The 6,306-nt window shown below is 35.0% G+C and overlaps 1 pseudogene; it reads right to left on the reverse strand.

The window, feature by feature from the left end:
• Positions 1–427: 427 nt before the first annotated feature.
• LOC142519159 (pyrophosphate--fructose 6-phosphate 1-phosphotransferase subunit beta-like) lies at positions 428–5,855 on the reverse strand (annotated as a pseudogene).
• Between the last annotated feature and the right edge of the window lie 451 nt (positions 5,856–6,306).

A 6,306-nucleotide genomic window follows, 5' to 3' on the forward strand; every position in this document is an offset into this window, starting at 1 on the left:
AATCGAATTGATCGAACTCGAACAGAATTCAAATATGTTCGAATTTTTTTGTCGAACTCGAGAAAAAAATATTTTGTTTGATAGTTAGTATAATATTTTATTAATATAATATGATATAATTATGTATTAAATATACATGCATTTCAAGCCTTTCGAGCTTTCAAACGTTCATCCTCGAACTTTAATGTCTGGAAAATAGTTTGAATAGCTCGTAAATATATTCAAACATTTCAAGCTAAACTCGAACTTAAACATCATTTCGAGCCTAACTCAAGCAAAAAAATTAAGTTTCAAACCGATCTCGAACTCAAATATACTTAATTCGAGTCGAAGTCAAATTAAAGTTACATTCGGCTCGATTCGTTCGTTTACACTCATAGTCAGGACAATTGCACCACTCGCCTTTGGATGCACAATATAAAAAGCCTTAAAAGAATCTTGTGATTATGAGTTCAAGCTTGAGATTATTTCGCATTTTATTCCAACCGAAATGTCTGAAAAATAGATATGGTTCGAAAGAACCATCATTATGCAGGGAAATACAGTTTTCAAAAAAAAAAAAAAAACGAGCAAATATAGCTCTTGCCTGTTGAGACTTGAGAGTAAAGTAAAGCTCATGATGCTCAACTACTTGCTGCGTCTAGCTAAGAACAGGGTACTCACATTTATACTTGAGCTCCAAGTTCCAGCTAGCAAGGTGTGATTGACTTTATCAGATGCTGGGCCAAAAAATTGAATGGGACCTGTAATCATGGTAATGCAAAACCAGTCAAATTATTGCTCTAGAACTTAGCAAAATGATTTCTCATTGAAGAAGCATACCAGGACTCAAATATCGGTTCTGTAGAGCCCACTCTTCTCGGAAGGATGCAAACTTCTTGAATGGGGCACCTGAAGAGTAATCAATAAACTAAGTAAACTGATTCTTGAAGTATGTCCTGCTAGTATCAGTTTTGCTGTGTTTACAAAGAATCACACAGATATTGAGTGCAACACGGTCGTTAAACATGTAACGTTTGACAACATGAAATTGCAAGCTGGTAAGTCATACGGCCGAATGCAAATTCAAAAAGTAAAAGATGTAAAATGTGCCATAAAATCTCACCTTCTAGCTCAACCATTGCTTTCTTTATCACAGGTTTAAACTTACCTGCAACGCAGAACAAGTTTTGAGTAAAAATCAAACAAGGCATATGATTTTAACATCAAAGACTCCTCATGTAGAGGATTTCTTGATCATTCTGGGATGAGGTAAAGACAATCACATGGGAATAGATCTTCTCATGCGAGGAGCATTACTTGATAAAATACAAGGTGCAAAACATGAGAATACCATGTCTCCTTTCAACGTCCATTAGGGAAGTCAGCGGTGTTCCACCAACAGTCCATTCACCCACTGGAGCAGCCAAGTTTCCCACCTTTAAATGATTATTATTTTTAAAATTAAAGCGGATTTCAAGACAGAAACCTAATCTGAAAGTTCACTAAACAAAAAATTTTAAAAATAAAACTAAAACGATAAAGTCACATACTGAAGATATTAATCCCGTTTTCCCACTTTGAAGCAGTGCTCCAGCCGCATAACCCAAAGCATAGCAGTACATGGAATCAAAATTAGTAGGCAAACCACATCTTCCTTCGTATCTGAATTGAAAATTATACATATGCAAGATATCGGTCAAGAAAATATTGTGCGAATATAATAATTATTAAAGAGGAAAACACAGGTAATCTGTCGAGCTGTGAACACAAGATCAGAGAGTGTATATTGCCCTTAGGAGAAACAGTAATTCTATTGCAGAGAAAAATATGTCATAAGAGAATAAAAACATCAATAAAATTGTCGCAGGTATAGAAACAGAAAGTACCCAAAGAAGTGAGACTGTCCTTTGAAATGACCCTTGTATCCAGCTGTTCTCTTCCTTGATTCCAACTCAGTTTCAACCATTTGAATAAGCATTTTCTCAGTTTCTATTTTGGCAACCTGTAGGCACAGAATAAAATTATTTGTAACACAAGTTCGAAACATAAGGCAAAAATATATATTAAAATAAGGATGCAATGCATATACCTGGACATTTCCATGTGGATCTCTCTCAAGCATCAATTGATCCTGGATTGCTGGGGGTAGGAGATTAAAGAGCTGAAGAGACTCAGGAGTGAGTTTCTCTTTCCAAACACCAGCTTCATCTATGATGTCATGGGCCAAAATTTCATTCAATTCTGCTATGAGATGCTGAACCTGTAAATAAGTACGAGGTACAGAACTAATATCAGCAAAAAGAAATAGATCCATACAAAAGCAGCAACATGGTTTGAGAAATGTAGTCATTAACATGTTTCAGAAAACCCAGATTTACCTCTGGTATGAAATCTATAAGCCCTTCTGGTATAAGTATAATACCGTAGTTATAACTGAGTTCGGCTCGTCTGCATACCACATTAGCAATGTAGTCTGTAACATGTTTAAGGGTCTGTTTGTTAGCAGCAACCTACAGCAAGATTGAACTCATCAGCAACAATTGTTTTGCCTTTTGGAGTTCTGAGGAATATTAAGAAGTCATTGTAAATCATATGCAATTTAATCATTAAGAAAAACTAGATGTAGTAATATGCTAATATTTTTTATAGGGTTCCAGAACTAAGAACTTCCTCATCAGAGTAGCATTTGAAAGTTATTGAAACTATATGATACTGTATGACTCGTGAGATGATAAACTATGTATGATGTAAGAATAATGAATCAACATATATGGATAACCAAATGATTTATAAATCAAGTAATTTGCCGAACGAATCAAACATTAGATGGAACAAAAATGTGTACTCAATTAATGTCTCGTCTTTTGCACCGTTACAAATCAATGTAAAATAAATGAGGCAAGCAACATGAGAAACAAGAAGAGAGGTAACCTCTTCTCCAATAAGAGTGATATTTGGGTGTGTTTGCAAAGCACACTCCAACGTAATGTGAGAAGCGGCACGCCCCATCAGCCGAACAACTACATGTAAGGTAGCATTATATGAACTGTAGACTTTTAAAAAATTGAAATTTTGACGAGATAATGACCTCTAGCTAGGAAACTGATTATAAAAGACAAGTTAAATGCTGTCGACCCAGCTCTATTTACAATTCTAACTGGCTACATCGCCTAAGAGCTGAATTCTCAGAAATGTGAAGCTTTTAATTTTTTTATTATCTTTGACAAGTGTTCCATACAATGGTAGTACTTCCCCGTTGAACGAGCATCTACCATAACATTCCCAATCATTTCCGCATATATCTGCAGGAGTATTTTTAAAAACGTGTTAGAGATGCTATTAAAAATAAGTAAAATGAAATAGGGAACAAAAAAGACATGTTGTGACGCAACCACAAGATATCAATTTCTGTAAGACTCCTGCCAAAGAAGAATTTTAGATACGAATTTTACACGGACTCTTTCTCAAGTTAACTTTCACTAATTCTCACAAGTATATCATGTTGTAAAGGCAAACCATCATTGATAAGAAAAACATGGACGCCGGTTCTATGCATAAGATAAATAATAGGATCATACAGGTGAAACCAAAAGAATAAATTTTAAAAGATCACCTTGCATGCAGTATCAAACCCAAAACTTGTTGGAACCTCCTTGCATTTCAGATCACCATCAATGGTCTTTGGACATCCAATTACCCTAGTTTTCAAATTTTTGCTCCTGAAAAATATTAAAAATGAAGAGGAGACAAAATTAATACAACAATTATAAACCTACAGATACATTAACAGAAGAAAGTTGAAGCTATCTATTTTTAGGAAATTTTGTGCCTAAAATTTTCAGCCAGAAGGCAGGCATTTGTGTTTGAGTCATCTCCACCAATTACAACAAGTCCATCTAAATCCAGCTTGATGGCTGTTTCCTCGGCCTGTTTAAACTGCACCAGATTTAATATTGCATTCAGCCTTATAAAGATAAAGGATTATCTGGGTAAAGTTTACCAAGCATCAAATTTATAGCTAAACCTGTTCGGGAGTCTCAATTTTATCTCTTCCACTGCAAATCATATCAAATCCTCCCTGAAATAATTTCACGGGTTTACTATGAACACATCTTACTGCATGACGTGAACAATTTACACATTGACTTGGCTAATCTTTGACTGTGTTAATGCCGCAACTTTTTTTAAAAAAAGTGCCTCGATAAGGGAAAAAGCCACAAAATAGTCACTCAACAGATACATGGGACAACAATTGCATATAGATCTTAATCCTTGAAAATGTATAAATGCAAGTGTATTATAACACCAGATTAGCATATCTAAACGAAAAATAAATCAGGCAAACAAAAAACATCTGGAAAGGAAAGGGAAAAAAACTCATCCAGAATTAAAACAACTCGTGGCTTTTCAATATGATGATGTCAAATCTCAAATTTTCAGTTTTGCCAGTCTCTCTTCCCTGTAATAACTTATTAAACTACAAGGAAAAATCAATGCTAGTAGCAATTCACTTAAGAACCGAACTTGCCTGATTTCTATATGGATAAATAAACTGTGATGTCAAGACCACATATTTGCACTTCATTATTCCTGCAGGTCCACCTCTGAATCCATACAATGTGCTTCCTTTGCAATAATCCTGCAAATAATCTAGCATGCATGCACATTTTGTTGAATATATCAATCGGCAAGATCATTTTACCTCAAAAAATGGTGAATAAATCAATCCCTACCAAATATCCCTGAAATAACATTATGTCCTCCTGGGGCTTGGCCGCCCGATAAAACCACTCCGATCTTCAAATCCTGAACCAAACTCAAATCTCCAGGCACCAAGGTTGCTGATGGTTGTCCATAGAGGTAAGGGAACAATTTTGCTATCTCATCTGCAATAAAGCAAACCATCAACTTATATATAATCCACATCTCCCAGTACTACTGAGTCCTGACCGGTAATTTGAACCGATGGACAGCTTTGAAACATAGATTCAAACTATTTAAAACAACAATGAGAAATCAGGAGTGTATGGTCTCCAAGAAATAGGCCATTAATTTATTTTTACATCTTTTTTCATTTGTCTCACGGATCAAAGAAATATCAGCGTCAGAGCAAAAAATTTTACGGATCAAAGAAATATCAGCGTCAGAGCAAAAAATTTTACTAATGCATTACCGAGATAATAATCCAACATTCAATGCTCACTCTATGTATACTACTTAATCCGCTAACCATTTAGCAAAACGAACAAAATATATGAACGCAACTTTGCATCAGGATCTTCAACTCAAATCATGCAAGAACAAACTTTGGAACAAAGACATATAGACGCTGCGGTATTTGGTAGCAAAGAACTGAAATCGCTTTTTCATTCAAATTTGTACGGGTTTTTCCATAATCCAAATGCTGCAAAATAACGTCACCTCACCCTCCTCCAAAAATGACCATCAGATCACACAATACCTCATCACAGAGTTCTTGACTGTTAAAACTAACCAAGCTCACAAGCGAGGTTTCGAAAATTCTCTTCCGACAAAAAAAACAAGGATTCAACAACATCCACATGACATTCATGTAAATGAAAAATACTTATATTAATATGAGCATATGTGTATGCCTGGATTTCCTGCGGCGGAGCTAGGTGGACCGTCAACAACTTTGAAGGGGGCTTTGAGGATAGAGGGAAGGGAAAGAGGATGATCGAGGCGCGTATTCTGCACTTCACTGTACACAGCCGCGTACCGGCCGGTGAAAGGAGCTTTGACATCGCCGTTAGAAACCAATGCAGCAGCTGCCATCGAAAATCAAGTCTCAACACACTTCACTTTGGAGTAACGAATCCTCGGGTCCTTGTTTCGCTCTTGTGTCTTTATAGCTACTAGCTAGGAGTTGGTGAAACTTGAAAGGGACGAAAGCCGAAGGGCAAAGTTGTCCTCGAAAGGTCCGCCCAAAAAAATAAAAGATGCGTTTACCATTTTTATAGGTGTATATATACCTATATATTGAAAATTATAGGTATATATTTGTGTACAATATATCGTCAAATTTCAATTCTAACCTCTATGGATATTATTTTTCATTTTTTCAATTGGATGTGATGGATTTAACAAGTAATATAAAATTTAAAATTGTTAGAAAAATGAAAGTTACACAGCTATAATTGAAATTAAAAAATATAAAATATCGAAATTTTATAAAAAAAATCAAAATTATAATTTTTTAAAAATAAACATAAACCAATTTTATTCTATTCCGGATCATGTACATAATCAGCAACGTAGAAAAATAAGATTTAAAGTTTACTAAAAATATTTTTAGTCTTTTGG

The sequence above is a fragment of the Primulina tabacum genome, chromosome 11 (genome assembly GCF_025594145.1).
Source record: "Primulina tabacum isolate GXHZ01 chromosome 11, ASM2559414v2, whole genome shotgun sequence".
In the NCBI taxonomy this organism is placed as follows: domain Eukaryota; kingdom Viridiplantae; phylum Streptophyta; class Magnoliopsida; order Lamiales; family Gesneriaceae; genus Primulina; species Primulina tabacum.